The 20,140-nt window shown below is 44.3% G+C and overlaps 1 protein-coding gene across 1 annotated transcript in view; it reads left to right on the forward strand.

Annotated features, from left to right (window-relative positions):
- The first annotated feature begins 17,688 nt into the window (after positions 1–17,688).
- Positions 17,689–20,140, forward strand: part of DUSP16 (dual specificity phosphatase 16) — a 94,097-nt gene continuing 91,645 nt past the window's right edge. Inside the window, exon 1 of the mRNA XM_070790064.1 lies at positions 17,689–18,392. The gene's annotated coding sequence lies outside the window, so the exon portion shown is untranslated. The remainder of the gene's footprint in view (positions 18,393–20,140) is intronic.

Raw genomic sequence — 20,140 nt, forward strand, 5'->3', positions numbered from 1 at the left:
TAAGTCCAGGAAATGCCAAATTAGTTGGACTTTGGCAGATCTTTGTGGGATCCTTAGACCTTTATATTCTTAGGGGAGAGACCTTCCTTTTTTATTCTTGTATAATAGACAAAACCTAACACTTACCTTTGTAACCATCTTTGAATGTGTAATTCAGTGGGGAGACATATTTGATGACTTCAGTTCTATGCTGATGTACAATAGATTGTGTACTCTTTGCTGTCAAAGGTCCTTATTGGCCTGTGGAGTCAGACAGTAGGGTTCTATTGGTTAAGGTAGGTTTGTCTCCTGCAATAGGGAAACACCCTCAATATACCACATACCCAATGGAAAATTATCCAGAGGTCGTTTTTCATTGATATAGGTAAGATCTCACTTGCCGTTATGTCCCTTTAATTTGTATCTCTGTCTTGGCCCTAAGAACTTGTCCAGACCCGCAGCTTTGCTCTTGGGCCTGTTTTCTTTTCTTCTGCTACATTTTTGTTCTCAGCAGACTCCTGGCTTATTCTGACTATGAAAATCCTATTCTCCCTGGGATCTGACTTGTCTGCTCCTTCTTGGGTCCTGCATAGCTTTGGCATCAGATGCAATGCTCAGCCTCAGCTCTCTACCTGAGCTCCAATCCCACATCGCTGACTGCCTACTGGTCATTTCCTGTGGAATGTACCACTCATCATCCTGCCAAACAGATTGCGACAGATTGTCCAAAGCAGCCTTCATTTTTTGCCACAAACCAGCTGTTCCCGTAACCTCTCAGCCCTTGTCAACAATAGGCTAAGTCATTCAAGCAAGAAGCAAAGTCCTCTTTGATCTAATCTCCTTTCATTGCCCTCAGTCATTCAGTCCCCAAGAACAATCAGATATTCTTCCAAATATTGATCATCATTTCTATTCTTCTCTTCCTCCCCTGCCCCATGCCCATTTCTAGGTCATCACCACCTCTAATATCATCTACCACTCATGTCCACTCTTTCCTAATTCAATTCCCTGTGCCAGGCCAATGCCAGACCTGTATTTATTCATTAAGTCACAGCTGTTAACCTTGAAACTCTTCCCTATTCCTATGCTATAGGCTTGCCCTTATCAGGCTGTTGTGTGTGTGTGTGTGTGCGCTCAGTTGTGTCTGACTCTTTTGTGACCCTATGGCTACATTTTGTCGGAGAAGGCAATGGCACCCCACTCCAGTACTCTTGCCTGGAAAATTCCATGGATGGAGGAGCCTGGAAGGCTGCAGTCTATGGGGTCGCTGAGGGTCGGACACAACTGAGCGACTTCACTTTCACTTTTCACTTTCATGCACTGGAGAAGGAAATGGCAACCCACTCCAGTATTCTTGCCTGGGGAATCCCAGGGATGGGGGAGCCCGGTGGGCTGCCATCTGTGGGGTCGCACAGAGTCGGACACGACTGAAGCGACTTAGCAGCAGCAGCAGCAGGCAACATTTTGTAGCCCGTCAGGCTCCTCTGTCCATGGAATTCTCGAGGCAAGAAGCCATTTCCTCATCCAGGGGATCTTCCCGACTCAGGTATCGAATTGGCGGGTGGATTCTTTACCACTGAGCCACCTGGGAAGCCCCTGTCTGCATGCTAAATCACTTCAGTTGCATCTGACTCTTTGCAACCTTATGGACTGTAGCCCACCAGGCTCTTCCGTCCATTGATTCTCCAGGCAAGAGTACTGGCGTGGGTTGCCATGCCCTCCTCCATGGGATCTTCCCAATCTAGGGATTGAACTCACGTCTTCTGCAGCTCCTGCATTACAGACAGATTCTTTACCTCTGACTCACCGGGGAAGCCCTGGGAAGCCCCTTTCAGGTTGTTAAAATTTCTTTTAATTTGACCCCATTCTAGATAATTGCTTTGCCAGGCAGTTATATATTGTAATGGAAAGTTTGATGGATTTGGGATTAGTGGATCCGCTTTCAAACCCCAGCTCTGTACTCAGCAGAACCACTTGGAGGAATTCACTAACTCCTGGAGCCTTGGGTCCCCATTTGCAGAGTGGGGATAACTGTGCCAATGCCCTACGGAATTTCACAAGGATTTAATGAGATGGTGTGTGTAGAAGCAGGTTTGCATTGTGCTCAGAAACCACGTTTGAGCTGACTGCCTTGATTCAAATCCAGGCTTTATCACACAGTAACTATGTGACCTGGAGCAAGTTCCTTCACCTGTCTGCGCTTCATCTTTTTCATCTGTAAAATGAAGATACAACCAGTGCAATACTTCATAAAACTATAGTGACAATTCAGTGAGATAATGAATGTAAAGTGCTTAACATAGTGCCTGACACAACATAAGCTCTAATGGGTATAAGCTGTTATTATGTGCCAGAGACCTTGCACAGAGCTTGACACCTGATCAGCACTTAATAAACGTTTGCTAGATTTGTTGATGAATTCATCTTATGCCTGTGATCTCATTTCCTACTGATTCTTGCTATGGATGTTCTTGTGCACCTTGTCCTCCAGACAGGCTGACTACCTTGGCTTTTCATGAATATGTCTCCCACTTTTCTTGCCTTTGGTTATGGTACATCTCTTTTCTAGATTGTCATCATTTCTCTTCCCTGCCTATCCAAAGTCTTCCTATTCTCTAAAGTCCATCCTAAATCCTGCCTCCATGAAACTTGCCCTCATCGCTTCTGTACAAATTGATTTCTCACTTTTCTAAACCAGTGACCCTCAATTTAGTATCTGGTACACTTGGCCACCTCATGCGAAGAGTTGATTCATTGGAAAAGACTCTGATGCTGGGAGGGATTGGGGCAGGAGGAGAAGGGGACGAAAGAGGATGAGATGGCTGGATGGCATCACTGACTGGATGGACGTGAGTCTGAGTGAACTCCAGGAGATGGTGATGGATAGGGAGGCCTGGCATGCTGCAATTCATGGGGTCGCAAAGAGTTGGACATGACTGAGCGACTGAACTGAACTGAACTGAACTGAATACTCTTAGATGGGCTTCCAAGATGGCTTAGTGGTAAAGAACCCACCTGCCAATGCAGGAGATGTGGGTTCGATCCCTGGGTTGGGAAGGTCCCCTGGAGAAGGAAATGACAACATGCTCCCGTATTCTTGCCCGGAGAATCCATGAGTAGAGGAGCCTGGCGGTCTACAGTCCATGGGCTGGCAAAAGAGTCGGACATGCTTTAGCAACTACACAACAACAACAGTACTCTTAGGGGCTATTTTTTGTGTATTTGCTTTATGACTTCAACTAGTTTGGAAAATATTCCTCGGTCTAGCATTGTTTCAGAATACAGAGTAAGTGTAGTGAATATTTGAACTACTAGATGACCTTATCAACTCAGACTATCTCTTCGGATAATACACTTTTTCAGATTGTATTGAGGGTGGAATTTGGAGAATGGGACACATACTTAGTTGTCTGAGGGTAAGAAAGGATCTGGAATTCTGAAAAAGTTTCTCTTATCAACAGAGTGGCACATGAGGGTGGACAGATGAATGAGGGTAGAGTTAAGAGGCTCCTAGTAGATGAGATGGGCCTATGGCCTCTGGGCCAAAGCATTGGGGAAATTCTTGAGCCCAGGTGAGGCAGACCATGGCTGACACAGACAAGAAAGTGTCCCCATTCAAATCTGGTTCTTGCTGTGACAGGTTTTGCCTTGAACCAGTTTCTCAAGCCTCTTACATCTTTGTACAACATTTGCCCTATTGAGAAACTGGTTTTGCATGAAACCTCCCATGGCTCGGAGCAAGTCTCCATGACGGTGTTTGCATACCGTGGGGGTTTTACTCCTCCCCTATGTGCCAATAAGGGTGAAGCGGCCTTCAGATGACGTGATATGTAGTCCATCACCGCGTACTCCAAAACCAAGAATCTTTGAACTATGTGAAAGGTTCATACCAGGATTTCACAAGCCAGGAAAGACTAGTCTAGAAGGCAAGGTTAAGAACATTGTCTTTGCCCAAGTTCTCATGAAGCCTTCTCTGAGTACTACAGCCACATTGATCTCCCCTGTCTCCGGTTCCTGTTCTACTGGGTTGCCCAAAAAAAGTTACTACAGGTTTTTCCATATGATGGTATAGAAAAACCTGAGCGAACCTTTTGGCCAACCCAATACATATTGTCTAGACTACACAGTTCAGTCCTGGTTGTCTATTGTCTTCTAGAAATTGCTTTGTGTGTTAACAGTGAATTCCCTGAGAATACAGACTACCTCTTGTACTTTTTTGCTGGCCAGTTTTCGATACAATTTAACCCAGTATGGGCAAGAGAAGATTCTCGACAATAAGTGTTGATGAATTTGTTTTGGGAAATGCAAATTCATTATAAAAAAAAAAAGTGGTTTCACCGAGGAAAATTAGAAGACCTGTTTTTTCTTCTTTTTTTTGGATGCCACGGCATGTGAAATCTTAGTTCTCCAACCAGAGATTGAACCCACATCCCCTGCATTGGAAGCATAGAGTCTTAAGCACTGGACTGCCAGGGAAGTCCTGAGCTGTTTCTTTTAATAGTGGTGGGTATTAGAGTCCTGTCACTGTTGGTGCCATTGTCAGTAGCAGCCTCCTTTCACAGGTAGAGAGTCAGGATGGTACAGGCAGGACTCAAGTTTTTAGTGCTTTCCCAGTTAGGAGAGAAAGATGCTCCCCCCCACCCCTCCCCAGTGCCTGAGACCCCTTCCTGATTGCCCTTTCCCTTCCCAACCATGAAGGTCATCCAGTGAGAGAGGGGAAGGGCATCAGACACTGGGGGACTCAGATCCTTTATTTTGTAGATGAGAAAACTTGGGGCTCAGTGAAGGGCACCTAAGGGTGGTGGAGAGAGGATGTGTAAGCTTTGGAGGCAGGCAGAACTGGATTCAAATCCCAGTGCTGTGCCTCTTTAGCTGTGATTGTGAGTGTCTCCTCATATCTTAGAGACTCAATTCCTCATCTTTAAAATGGGGATAACAAGGCCTCCCTATGGTGTGAGAATTAAGTGAGATAGTGTATGTAAACACAGTGCTTGGGAATAGAGATGCTCAGGACTTGTCGGCACTCTCTTGAATGTCCTGCCCAAAGTCATCAAACAGTTCAGTGCTGGCCTCTTCTGATAGTCAAGCTTAATATCCTTTCGGTTACATACTAAGACTAGCCTCTTCCCCCCTAGAAAATTAAGATCAATTATTAAAATTTTTAAAAATTACTTTCACTGTAGATTTGGACCCATTTATTTTGAGGTCATTTATATGCCGACAATACTTTGGCCACCTTACTCATTGTAAAAGACCCTGATGCTGGGAAAAATTGAAGGCAGGAGGAGAAGGGGATGACAGAGGATGAGATGGTTGGATGGCATCACCGACTTGATGGATAAGAGTTTGAGCAAGCTCTGGGAGTTGATGATGGACAGGGAAGCCTGGCATGCTGCAGTCTACGGGGTCACAAAGAGTCGGACATAACTGATAGACTGAACTGAAATGATAAGCCCACAAAAGTCCATATAGTCAAAGCTATGGTTTTTCGAGTAGTCATGTATGGATGTGAGAGTTGGACCATAAAGAAGGATGAGCACCAAAGAATTAATACTTTCGAACTGTGATGCTGGGGAAGACTCTTGAGAGTCCCTTGGACAGTAAAAAGATCAAACCAGTCCATCCTAGAGGAAATCAGCTCTGAATATTCATTCGAAGGACTGATGCTGAAGCTCCAATACTTTGGCCACCTAACACAAAGAGTCGACTCATTGGAAAAGACCCTGATGCTGGGAAAGATTGAGGGCATAAGGAGAAGGGGCCGATAGAGGACGAGATGGTTGGGTGATATCACCGACTCAAAGGACGTAAATTTGAGCAAACTCTGGGAGATAGTGAAGGACAGGGAAGCCTGGCATGCTGCAGTCCACGGGGTCGCCAAGAGTGGGACAAGACTTAGCAAATGAACAACAACAACATATACACTAGAGACGGAAGAACTTAAAAGACAGGGGTACTCAATTTCAGAGTGAAATTCAAAGGTATTGAGGTTTTAGCCATTTCCAACTATAGTGTTTGAACTCCTGGTGCTCCTAAAATAGGACTGATGGCCTTTTACCCCTTTAAACAAAAAAATTCCAGTCTCTGATATATTTACATGCTTTGCTTTGCAACTTGATATTTTTCACCTGTCTTTCTTAAGCCATAGTCTGCTGTCCATTCATCATCAATTGGAGCTAAAGTGAAACACTTTAGCTCAACACTGCTGTTGAAGTTCTTCTAGAGAAATAAAAAATGTGTCAGAAATGAAATGGATATCACTTATGAAAATTAAAGATTGGGACTTCTCTGGTGGTCCAGTTGTTAAGACCTCACCTTCCAATGCAAGTGGTGTGGGTTTGATCCCTGGTTGGGGAGTTAAGATCCCACTTAACTCATGGCCAAAAAAACTAAGACATAAAACAGAAGCAATATTATAGCAAATTCAATAAAGACTTTAAAAAAAGGATCCACATTAAAAAAAAAAAAAATCTCCAAAAAATAAAGGATTGAGCATAAACCTTTTTTTCCATGCTGGAGAATATTCGCTGCGATCAGTATTTCTTTGAAAAATTTTAGTTAGCTACTATTTATTGTGTTTGGCTGCAAATATATCTTTCAGTATGAAGCTGAATCAGGAGTAGACCAGAAGAAAAATCTTAGTGTGGAATAGCTCCTAACTGTGACTATTACAATCTCCAGTTGTGGTTGCCAGCCCATCATTTGATGAATCAAATAGGTCCTGCAAGGCAGAGGGAAAAAGCAGGGGCAAACCTCCCTGACAGAGAAGGCAATGGCACCCCACTCCAGTACTCTTGCCTGGAAAATCCAATGGATGGAGGAGCCTGGTAGGCTGTAGTCCATGGGGTCGCTAAGAGTCGGACATGACTGAGCGACTTCACTCTTACTTCTCACTCTCATGCACTGGAGAAGGAAATGGCAACCCACTCCAGTGTTCTTGCCTGGAGAATCCCAGGGACGGCAAAGCCTTGGTGGGCTGCCATCTATGGGGTCGCACAGAGTCGGACACAACTGAAGTGATTTAGCAGCAGCAAACCTCCCTGAAGTTTCCTTTCTGTAGTCAGCAGAATAATGGCCTCTCAAAGTCGTGTCCTAATGCTCAGAACCTGTGACTATGAGGCCACATAGCAAGGGAGAATTCCAGTTGCTAATGAGCAGATTTAACAACGCAGGAGTATGCTGGGTTGTCCAGGCGAGCCCAGTGTAATCACAAGACTCCTTAATGGGGGAAGAGCAGGAAGAGGAGAACCAGGGGAGAAGGCTGGGGATGTGAGAGGAACTCAATCTACTGCTGCTGCTTTTAAAGATGGAAGAACGGACCAGGAGCCAAGGAATGCAGGCACCTCCAGGAGCTGGAAAGGACAAGAAAATGCATTTCCCCTGGAATCTCCAGATGGGAACACAGCCCTGTCGACACCTTGACTTTGGCCTACTGACACCCACTTTAGAATTCCAGCACTATAAGATAATAAAAAGGCTTCCCCCGTAGGTCAGTTGGTAAAGAGTCTGCCTGCAATGCAGGGAGACGTGGGTTTGATCCCTGGGTGGGGAAGTCCCCTGGAGAAGGAAATGACAACCCACTCCATTTTTCTTGTCTGGAGAATCCCATGGACAGAGGAGCCCAGCAGGCTACAGTCTTATGAGGTTGCAAGAGTCGGACTTGACTGAGCGATTGAGCGAGCAAAGATATTAAATCTGTGTTGTTTTCAGACAGTTTGTGGTTATTTGTTTACAGCAGCAATAGAAAACTAACAGTCTCTCCAAACAAAGGCCAACTGACCACCTTGCCCCAAAGATCCTGCCTTGCTGTTGTTCAGTCGCTAAGTCATGTCTGACTCTTTGTGTCCCCATGGACTGCAGCACTCCAGGCCTCCCCGTCCTCCACTATCTCCCGGAGTTTGCTCAAGTTCATGTCAGATCCTGCCCGGCATTCTGGAATTTCTCACAATCACGGGCAACAAAATTCCAAAGAGACTGAGACAGAGGGAGAGGCTGAAGACCAAGGTCAAGGGGGCGAAGGGGTCAGCAGTTGGTAGAGCATGCTTCTCATGTTTGGCATCATAAAGGAAGGAGAAGACATATAAATACAACTTATAACCTACAGGAAAGATGGGACTAAGAGCCATACTTGGTATTTATGTCACATCTTATAATGTGTAAAGAGTTTCACTTAATATTTCCATTTAATCCTCCCATCAGTTCTATGAAGTGGAAATTTTTATTTTATGTTTTGTAAACAAAGCTGAAGCTTAGGAAACTAATTTTTCTTTTTTCTTTTTTTGACCACACCACATGGCTTCTGGAATCTTAGTTCCTCAACCAGGGGTCAAACCCGGGCCCTCGCCAGTGGAAGTATGGACTCCTAGCCACTGGACTGCCAGCGGATTTCCTAGAGTTAATTTTTATAAAATCAGATAATAGTTAAGTAGAAGAGTCAAGAGTCACACAGATGTGATTCCAAAATCCAAATGTGTCACTACTTTGACATGTCTTACCTGGAGAGACATTCAACAAGGAAGTCAATTCTTACAGAGATCGCTCATTAGTCAAGGTAATTTCTCTAATAAATGGAGGCCATGGGGAGAGGGGCAGATAAAACTTTGCAGTGGGTCTCCACTCTTCATAGCTCCGCTTCTTATAAATATAATCTTCCTAGAACGTACCTGTTGTCAAAAACATCACTGGGCAGTGGTGACTACTCGCTGAATGTTTTTGCTTCACTGTCCACCATGAACCTAAATTTCACACGTCTAGACTATAGCTCAACCTCACCTCCCCCACCTCAATCCGACCTCCACCCTGACTTTCCTATTTCTTTTAAGGGTTTCATCATTAACCCAGTCATCTAGATTCAACAGCTATAAAAACAGTCACAGCTAACCCTTACTGGGAATACATTCCAGTGATTGTGCTAAGCATTTAGATGTCATCCACTGAGTCCTCCCAACAATCCTATGAGGAAGGTACAATTGTTAACCCTATTTTACAGACAAGGAAATTGAAGTTTATATAAATTGCCGAAGGTGACACCTTCCCATCATCTTTAATGACTTATCTTCTTCACCGTCCAGAGCTCATGAGTCACCAAGTCCTCCTAATCCTCCCTCTGAACTATTTCTTGTATTTGTTGCTTGCTTTCCACGTCCATTGCCCCGGTACCAGCCTTGGTTCTTTTTGACTTATGTCTGACTTGTCACTATAGCTCAATATGGTCTCTCTTGTTCTATGGTCCCTTTGCTCAGATCTTTCTAATATGCTTTGGTCAAATTAAGCCACCTAAAATCCAATTTTTATCCCACCCATTTCTCAGTTCAAACTTTTAAATTGGAGAAGATACATCCAAATGTTCCCAAAGGTTATCCTTGGACAGTGTGATGGTGACAATATTTTTTTGAAAAATTAAATAACGTCATTGTATTAAAGTTAAAAGAAAAAATGGTTAAAAACTATAGGTTGAAATCATAGGGCAAGATACATAATAAAGATAAGCAAACATTGTACCCTTTAAATGTGTAGGTCAAACTTCATTTGTTCCAGCATTGAAGAGTTCTCACTGATCATCTGACCATTCCAAATACACAATTCCATTTTTTACAGGCAAATCTTTGCATTTAAAAAAGTTACTGAAACCTACTTACTGTTTCCATAATTTATAAACTTCATTTCTACTGGCAAAACAACAAATGGATATGGTAAAAGAAAAGCTGAATCAAAATATCAACAAAGGATATAACAATAAAAAACTGTCTGAGACTAAATGACTAGAATGAGATGTTTATAGAAATTAACTAGTACAATGACTGGGCTGAGCAGGCACTCAGTAAATATTTGTTACCATTCCCTGGTAAAGGGAGCAAATGAGTACTGCTTAACTAGTAAGTTTAAGATAAGTTAACTAGTTCAATAACCAAGGAGCAGTGAAAGGCACTTCAGATTACTTATATATATTTGCAACTCATCTTCTTTATTAAGTGGCAATCTGTGTCATAACTTATAATGCCATTATAAGCTTTGAGGGAAGTTTTTTCAAGGAATCAGAGACCTTTAATGCTTTGCTTTTCAAAATAAAATTATGATATTTGTATTGTTGTTAATAATGAAAAGTGAGAAATCTAACACCTGTGTGTGCGTGCGTGCTCAGTCATGTCTGACTCTTTGTGACTCCACAGACAGTAGCCTGCCAGCCTCCTCTGTCCATGGGATTTTCCAGGCAAGAACACTGGAGTGGGTTGTCATTTCCTCCACCAGGGGATCTTCCCAACCAGGAATCGAACTTGACTCTTCTAAGTCTCCTGCACTGGCAGGCAGATTCTTCACCACTGTGCCACCTGGGAAGCCCGAAATAGTTGACCTCAGAATATTTTAGCATTCTATATAATAAAAAGAAAAAAGCTTACACAATGCTGAAATTGTATGTCAACATCTTGAGCAGTGTTTGCTCAAGTTCCATACTTGAAGTAAAATCTTAAGGATCAAACTCTCCAAATGTTAAGGCATAATGTGACCCAACCCACAGCAGTGAATATATTTTTCTATGTCAGTTAAATTGTTCTCACTTAAATGTCAACCCCCACCCCCCCCCACCGAAAAAAAACCCAAAAAACCCAACAACAACAACTTTTGTCTCTCTCCCAAGCATAGCCATTGAATAAGGTGATTTACATTTTCTTCTTTACACTTTTCTGTAATTGACAGACTTTTAGCAATGGACATATATTGCTTTATAATAGAAAATAAGGCCAATAAATGGAGAAGGCAATGGCACCCCACTCCAGTACTCCTGCCTGGAAAATCCCATGGACGGAGGAGCTTGGTAGACTGCAGTTCATGGGGTCACTAAGAGTCAGACATGACTAAGCGACTTCACTTTCACCTTTCACTTTCATGCATTGGAGAAGGAAATGGCAACCCATTCCAGTGTTCTTGCCTGGAGAATCCCAGGGGCGGGGAAGCCTGGTGGGCTGCCGTCTATGGGGTCACACAGAGTCGGACACGACTGAAGTGACTTAGCAGCAGCAGCAGCAAGGCCAATAAAGCATAATTTTGACTCTTGAGAGTCCCTTAAACAGCAAGGAGATCAAACAAGTTAATCTTAAAGGAAATCAACCTTGAATACTCATTGGAAGGACTGATGCTGAAGCTGAAGCTCCAATATTTTGGCCACCTGATGTGAACAACCAACTCACTGGAAAAGACCCTAATGCTGGGAAAGATTGAGGGTATGAGGAGAATGGGGCGACAGAGGATGAGATGGTTGGATGGCATCACTGACTCAATGGACATGAGCTTTGGCAATCTCCAGGAGATGGTGAGGGACAGGGAAGCCTGGTGTGCTCCAGTCCGTGGGGTTGCAAAGCGTCAGACTTGACTAGGCAACCGAACAATGACAATGAAGCATAATTTTAGAAAAGGAACCAAATTATCAATCATTCCCTGCCACTTAAAATAGAAAATCTAATTTTTTTGACCGAGGCCCTGTTGTAATCTGGCCCCCAAATGCTTTCCAGGCTTATTATTTATGTACTGTCGAATACAAATGTTCTGCTTCAGTTAAACTATTTCAAACACCTTTTCCCTGCTGTGTCTCCAACTGCATGTTTTCTCTTCCTGGAATGGGCTTCCCCTTCTCTTTTAATATCCCAGTTAACACTATTGTTCAAGATCTAAGTCTGTTCAATGTACAGCCTTTCCTAAAAAGGAAGGAGTCAGTCTGTAGTGAGTACCTGCCCTGTGGATTATGCAGTATGCTTGGTGTCTTCCTTGGTATTCATTTGAACCTCACAACAGCTCTGGAGAGTTGGTATGAATAACCGATGGTATCTGAATAAGCGATTTTTAGATGGGTTTTTCCATTTTCCAAGTAAGCGAGCGTAGGTCTCAATGTGCTCACTGGTTTTCTGGACTAAAAAATGACAATGTTCAATAATAATTCATTTTTATAAATGTAAGCAACACCTTTAGGAATAGTCTTTAGTAATTGAACCTCTTGTTCAACAGTGGTTAAATAGCAAGATAGAATATTCTGCTTGTGTTGTCATGTCCAGCTCTTTTGTGACCCCATGGACTGCAGCCCACCAGACTCCTCTATCCATGGGACTTGCCAGGCAAGAATACTGGAGTAGGTTGCCATTTCCTCCTCCAGGGGATCTTCCCCACCCAGGGGTCAAACCCATGTCTCCTGTATCTCCCGTGTTGCTAGGCAGATTCTTTATCACTGAGCCACCTGGGAAGCTCAAGGATATTCTGATTAAATAGCCAAATACCATTTTGATTAAAAAGTACTTTTTAAAATTTGTGTAAAGCCAGAGTTTAATGTATTGAAGAAAAAGGTCGAGTTCTCTTTAGATCACTGAGTTTTAGGACCATCTCAAATCATGACTATAAAGAAAGTAGAAATTAAATGGAATGTGAAAATAAACTAGTATCACCATGTTAATCCAGTATGGAAACAACCAGCTCCTTTGTACAAGGTATATACTGGGTTTTTAACCCTCATAACAACAGTGGAGGAAATTGAGGCGGTCAGTAGGATCTTTGTGGGATTAAAATGGTCTCCATCTGCCTGAAGCTGGGAAGGATGCTTTTCACTTCCTTTTAACAGTTTCTATTGCCCAAGAATGCACAGCTATTTAGGGACAAAACTGGGATTAGAAGTTTCTGAAACGATAATTTCTATTTCACTGTTTCCACTTCCTTCCTTCCTTCTCTTTCCCTGGTGAACTCACTGCCATCTTGCCTCTGCAAGATTGTCTTTGGTGAAGCCATCCTCTTCAGAGTCACTTATTTGCTAAGTCAAAGGAAGACTTTTTTTTTTTTAACCTTATCTTTTTAAACTATTAACTCACTGGAAGCACACTCTTTCCTTTCTTGAAATGCTCTCTTCTTCTTAGCTTTCTGTAACAGCCACATCCACTGCTTTTCTTTCTACTTTTCTGTGTCTCTGCAATCTTGACTCAATCCTGGGATTACTCATTTTAAAAATCCTTGCCAAATTGATAAATGAAAAATCATCCAGTTTTTGTAACTTGCTGTGTCTGTTTACATATCTGCTACACAAAGATCAGATATACACTGATAACAGTGTTGTTGCTATTTGTTGGTTAGATGTCTTAATTTGACATTGAGGTTTTTCATCTCTTTCAGAGCTGGGACTGTATGATTTTGAACTCCTTCACCTCCCTCCTTTCTTCCATTTCCTTAAGAATGAGCATGTATTGGGTTGGCCAAACAGTTCACTCAGGTTTTTCTGTAGTCTCTTGTTTAATTTATTTATTTTTATTTTTTTAGTTAACAGGTTTTTAATAGGCAGTGATGCAATTCTTTTTTTTTTAATTTTATTTTATTTTTAAACTTTACATAATTGTATTAGTTTTGCCAAATATCAAAATGAATCCACCACAGGTATACATGTGTTCCCCATCCTGAACCCTCCTCCCTCCTCCCTCCCCATACCATCCCTCTGGGTCGTCCCAGTGCACTAGCCCCAAGCATCCAGTATCGTGCATCGAACCTGGACGGGCATCTCGTTTCATACATGATATTTTACATGTTTCATTGTTTAATTTAATTGAGTGAGATTGAACACTTAATTCCCATTGGACTTTTTTAAGTACGATATGTGGTCTGGATTTTCTGATGAGGAGCACAGAGCTCTGTACTGAATGACAGTAAACCTGTTTCTAATCCCAGTTTCATCCCTAACTAGCTGTGCATTCTTGGGCATGCCACTTAACCTCTCTGGACCTTCGATTTCTTATATATAAAGGGAGTGGGATGGTATCAGGTAATGACCTAGGTATCTACTAGCTTTCACATCACATAGGTACAATTTTCTTCCCAGAACTTCCTTCAGAGGCAAACTCAGAATATTCTCTCCTAATTCTGACGGAATAGTGTCTCCTCCAACATAACATCACCTCTTTGAGGCAGAACCTGCTTCCATCCAGAACTGTAATTCGTTGTGTGGGGCACCGAGCCCTAGGACAATAGCAGCAGCTACTGTCCAAGAAGACACAGCCAAGACTTAAAGGTAAAGTAGGTCTTATTTGTGTGTATACTGATAAAACACTTTGAAAATCTGTTGAAAGTTAGGGATCACAGGAAAACATACATACGAATATAGTACACAATTTTAGGGGGCTCCTAGACCTTCTGAAGTCCATCCATGTACTTTGTAAGAATCCATGAACCCTAAGCTAAGAATATTTGATCTGGGAACATTAAAGGGATCCCTGCAGATTAAAAAAATTATCAAAAATGCTGACTTCCCATTGGAAAAGGAGCTGTAAAATGAAAAAAAATATGTACAGAATAATGCACTTTTTGTGCATTAGAAAGGCCTATGTGGTCTGGGTCCCAGTTTTGTACTTTTGAGCTCCACTGGCCTCCCTTTTGCTCTGGAAACATTACCGGCTCTCTACAAGTCACACTGTTTTTGCTGAACAGTCTCAGAGTGACCTGCTGCCTCTGCTCAGACCACAATCCCTGGTGGCTATCCTTCAGGCTTCAGTTCAAGTGTCCCCTCCTCCTAAATGCCTCTGCCAATTACCTTCAACTCCTCTTCAACATGCGCTATCACAACACCCAATTTCTCCTGTAGAACGGATCTTGTTACAGCCTTGGCTGTTTTTGTCTTCTTTTCCCATTAGAATGTTAGTTCCTTGAGAGATGGGACCTTGCCTCTCTTATTTATTCCCCGGGCCAGGGACAGATTAAAGCCCACAGGGGGTCTAAGCACTAAAGATTATGGTGCTCCTCTTCCATCTTTAATTCTAGCTAAAATATTTGGTGCACCTCCCTCATATTAAACTAACTAGAACCAATACTAAACTGTACATTTACATGTACTGCAACAAAGACAGCTTCTTCCCAAATGATCTGCTTCTAAGACCTCAGAGCCTCTGCTTTGCTGGTGTCCTAAGTACATGAGACCTTTGCCTGCCTTGGGAAATTAGCACTCACTCAACCCTTTAAACATACTGGACGAAGTTTTAGGTTAAGTTGGCTATGCCTACCAAAAAAACCTTGCTGGGATTCTGATAGAAACTGTGAAATCTATGTTAATTTTGGAAGAACTGACATATTTACTCTATTGGGTCTTCCAAGCCATGGATATAGCAAGTCACTCCAATTATTTAGGTCTTCTTTAATGTTGTTCATCAATATTTTATAATTCTCAGCATACAGATCCTGCACATGGTTTGTTAGATTTGAACCTAAGTAGTTTACATTCTTTGGAGCAATTGCAAATGGTATTATTTAAAATATCTTTGTTCTTGGCATGCATAGAAGCTGTCTTAGTAGAACAAGAAGGCAAATACTCTTTAGTGAAGTAAACTTGTTCAGTGTTAATTGCTGGACTAGTAACAAGCTATGTATTGAACCATTCATATACCTCTTTAATGTGCTTCTACATTTCAAATTTGGCCTAATTCTTAATTGCTACACCCCAATCCCTACTCTTATTAGAGGGGTCTACTCATCCCTCACCTGAATACCCTTTATGCAATCCATCTCCTTGTCTGCCCCGCAATTTCCTATCTATAATAGTCCCTCTGCTGAACCCTCTTGCACCAAACTAAATCTTAACGATCCTTCAAGCATGAAATCAAAGAGCTTCAGAAGATGCTTTCCCTGACAACCCAGCCAACATCACTCCTTTTCTCTGCTGGACTCTACTTTTTTTTTTTAATTAAAAAAAATTTTTATTTAATTTGAGGATAATATCTTTACAATATTGTGGTGGTTTTTTGCCATACAACGACATGAAGAGTTCACTGGACTCTTTAAACCAATATTGTATGCCACTCAATCATTAATTTGGTTTTTAATTGGTTTTAATTTGTGTTGTTTCCCTAATTAGATGATATACAGTGGGAGACTCCCATAATAGCACACACATGGAAGGTGCTCCAATTTAATTGCGTCAATGAAGAAAGAGGAGAGAGAGGTTTCAAGATGTGTCAGAATAAGGCGACTGGAGCTGCATGTAAAGAGGTCTTTCATCCAGGCAGGATCCAACTTTTCATCCAATAGATCCAGGATCTAGTCTAGGACAAGGATTCTCTCTCTTTTCCTTCCTTCTTTCGAATCTCAACTCCTCCAACCAAGCAGACTAGAGATGCAGATCCTCTCCAACTCTCTCTTGGGTAACTGTTGTGAAAACAGCAGGTCTATAGGCAGTCGAATTTTACGTTTCCTGTAAGAGCGTAGGTAGTAATAACTTTGGAGCTGCAGTAACATCCCCCGGCCACCAGAGGACAGCGTGCCGCGGAAGAGATCGTCTCGCCCCTGCAGAAGGCTTAACGAGGTCAAAGGCAGAGGCAGAAAGTCGGCTCTGCATCTATGGCCTTCAGCTTCAACTGCCTCAAGGGCTCCCTCGCGCTCCCCTCTCTAGATGGACTCCTTTTCCTCTTAAAAAAGATGGGCCGGAAGTTCCTAGAGGCTTACTCTAATACTGACCTTAAATGATTATAGAAACGAATGGGCTTTAGCTGCAGGATTTAAAGGCAAAAAAGAAGTATAGACAAAGTTCACTTTTCTAACAATCCTCACCCCCCAAACATGCTTCTCAGTTATTTTGGCAAAAAACAAACAAACAAACAACAAAAACAAAACAAAACAAAACCAACACACACACACAGAAAACAAGACGACAAAAAGCCTCAGGCAATGTCCAAACGGACATTTCCCAACAAAGATGTCTTCGGGGAACCAACGTCCCAAATCTAGTACATTGCAAATGGAATATTTTATTCCTACACACAAATTTTGGCTCATGAAGCAGTCCACTCGGAGTGTGCTTTTCCGTCATTAATCACATCTCTGTTATGTGATATCCACGTGAGTACTTCTCAGTAGAAGCAGCTTCATGCTCAAATGCTCAAAGAACACTAGAATAAAGCTCCGATTGTCCTCCTCAGTGATTCCAAGTCCTGGTGTGTCACCAGCTCAGGTCTCTCTTTCCCAAAGTGTGTAATGCCGTTTCAAAACAAAGCTATTTCAATCCAAAATTTAAAATGCACGAAGTGTGTAAAGTAAAATCAACTGGGGTCTTGCACCTCCCAAAAGGTGGTGAACCTCTGGTCTGACTTTCAGACGATTCTGTGCTGCCCAAGTACAGGGCACACAGTGCTTGAAAAGGACACACTTTTCAAGAGCATGTTAGGCTACTCGTGCTCGTTACATTTACAAATGTAAATAGAAATAAGTAAATAGAAGCACAGTAAAATCATAAATGTTAGAAGCATTCTGGTGGGGGCTTTCTATGACAAACGGAGAGCTGACTGCCTGACCACCTGAGCGTGATTTTTCTTAAATTACCTGTAACTTCTCTCTCCTAGAGCCCGCAGTGCCCTGCATTTTGGACTTTTCACTTTTAAAAGATTGCAATTCTCTCAAATCATTGTTTGCGTTTCTTCACCCTGGGGAGGCAGCTGGAAACAGCCCAAAGAGGAGGAAAAGGCTCTGTGCCTCGCTGGGGCAGGAACCCTGAAATACCTGTTGGGGCGCAGCCCTACGCGGCCGAGACCCGGCCCGAGGGTCGGGGATCCGGGGCCCCGGGGGCAGCCGGCGTGAGGGCGCGGAAGGAGGAGGCCGCGGGGCCGCCTCCCCCGGCCACCCGGCTCCTCCCAGCGGCGCCCGCGGAACCTGCCCCGGAGTCGCCGGGCCCCGGAACGGAACGTGACCCGACCCCTCCCCGAGCGGCCGCGACCAGGCGCCGAGCCGCGCTCCGGGTTCGGGCGGGCGCACGGCCCCGCCCGTCGCCCACCGCCCTGCCCTCTCCTGTCTCCTCCTTTCCCCGGGGCTCCGCTGAGTTCATTCACTGGGATTGGTTTCAAGTGACGCCATCTCTTTATTTTTAAACCAATGACCTCATCCGCGCTTGAAGTTTCCTGACCAGCGACTCTTTCTCTTTCCCCCCAACCCCCCACCCCACCCCACCCCCCGCCTTTCCCCCTCTTTCTGGGTATCTCTGTTTGGGGCGGGGGGGCTCTGGTCAGTTTTCCAAACGACTATCATCACCTCTCCCGACCCCCTTCGCGTCCCCCCCCCCCCCCCACCTCCACCTCCCCAGGTTCCTCGCCCCTTTCAACAGTGTTTTTTCAAGGCTGATCGGGGGGTTGGTGTGGGGGGTAGAGAAAGAGTGAAGAAAAGTTGCAAACGTCTCCTCGCTTCCTAAGCCTCCCGCCCCCACCCGCCCCTCCGAGCAGGAGAAGATAATATAGTGAAAAGAAGAGGAGGCGGAGGAGAGCGCGACGGGACGGACGCGGGCGGGAGCGCAGCAAGCCCTCCCGGCTCCGCCGCGGCGCCTCGCGGGTCCGGGAGGCGAGGGGGCCCCGCGGGGAGACGCCGTGACAACTTTCGTTTCCCCCCGCCCCCCCGAGGGAGCCGCGAGGTCTGCGGCCCCGAAAGTAAGTGGGCGCGCGGACGGCGGGGCGGGTGGGCGCCGGGTAGGTAGGGCTCCCGCCGCGCCGGCAGCATGGACGCCGGTCCGCGCGTCCCGCCGGCGCTGCCCTCCGGGCGTCCGGGCCCGGGGTCGAGGGCGGGGTGGGGGCGATCGCGGCCCCGAGCGGCGAGCGCGTGGGAAGCGGAGGCGCGAGGGGTGTGTGGAGGAGGGGGGCCCGGCCCGGCCCGGCCCGCGCGGGGTCGGGGCGGCGGCGGCGGGTGCGCGGGCTCGGGCCGAGCGGGCCGGGCGGCCGGCTGCCGCCTCCAGGAGCCGCCGCCGGACGCGGTCCCTTCGCGGGCCAAGCTGCTCACTTCCAGGCGCGACTGTTACACAACTCGCCTGCCAAGAGGGGCCCCGGCCTGACTGTCCCCATTATCCCCAGCTCGCCTTCCGTGAGAGCGTCTGGGCCACCTGAGTGGTGACCGGGCTGCGCTCTTCAACCCACTCGCTTTTCCTCCGGGGACACCCCCCCCCCCCCGAGGCCGGGTGTTGGGGGGCCTTGTGCGCCAGGGACTTTTTCTTTATTTACACCAACCGTAAAACGTGAGAAAGGAAGAAGCCCCGGGAGACAAGCGAAGGTCTGTGTATATCATGTGCAGTTTCATGGAATGAAACACAGGGGAGGAAAATATTTGTGCAAAACGGAAGTTTTCAGGTGCAGCTGCGTTTATTTCCTTGAAATTACAACAGCAACTACACGGTTATTGTGTTTTCTCACTTGAGAAAACTACAAACAGATATTTAAATGAATGGATCCTGCAAAATCCTAAGGAAATGTATCAAACCTCAATTTCAGCCGTCCTAAATAAATCCTAGGAGTCTCAACTCGTTTGGAGAAAGCACACCTCCAATCAGACCGTGATGAATAAAGTGGAGAGAGGAAAAACCTGTTACATAATCTCATTTACCATGGGGTTGCAGTACCAGCCCCTGAAATCAAGGGGAAGTGAGTTAAGATGCAGGGTTTTTAAACCTCTCTGAAGGTTTTATTTACCCACTCTCCTGGCTGCCACTTGTGCTTTAAAAGATTATAAGTAAATACTCCGCTCTTACAAGGGAACCAAACCTATCAAACCTGTTTAGAAAATGACCAGGTATGTTTCTTTCCTTTCTTTCCTGTGTGTGTGTGTGAAATTTACCATCCATGAAATACCTTATGACTAGTATTTGGGGAACTTAGACTGTCAGAAAATGCCTCTTTAAGCCACTCATCTTTTGAGCGCACATAGGTGACAACTGTTTTCCTCAGAGGATTTATACTATTCTGAACTCCATCAAGAAAAGAGATTTTTGAAATTAAGGTAAATTTTTAAAAGAAGGAAAGAATTCTTACCAGTTGAATCAGTCACTTGTGAATTATTTATTTTTCCTTGAGAAATGATGTGTATGGGTGGACAAACAGCTTGGGAGGCCGTGGTTAATTGAGACTTGTGCTGCAGCCTGGAGAAGGTACATTAAAAAATTAAGAATTTGGGGCTTTGTTGGGGTATATTAGTCAAAGTGTGACTAGGCATCCTGAGTTTGTTTTTGTATTTTAAGTAAAGTTCTGGAACTTAACTGAGTTTGATGACTGTGAAATCTTGTTTAAAAAAGTTTTGGGGGGTTAACATTTAACATCCTATATAAAAACTTGGCCTAAAAGACACCAGCCCCAAAGTTGGCTTTTAGGTAAAATAATTTGTACTTCCCAAAGTTCTTTATGAGGGGCAACTG

This window comes from Bos indicus, chromosome 5 (genome assembly GCF_029378745.1).
Source record: "Bos indicus isolate NIAB-ARS_2022 breed Sahiwal x Tharparkar chromosome 5, NIAB-ARS_B.indTharparkar_mat_pri_1.0, whole genome shotgun sequence".
NCBI lineage: Eukaryota > Metazoa > Chordata > Mammalia > Artiodactyla > Bovidae > Bos > Bos indicus.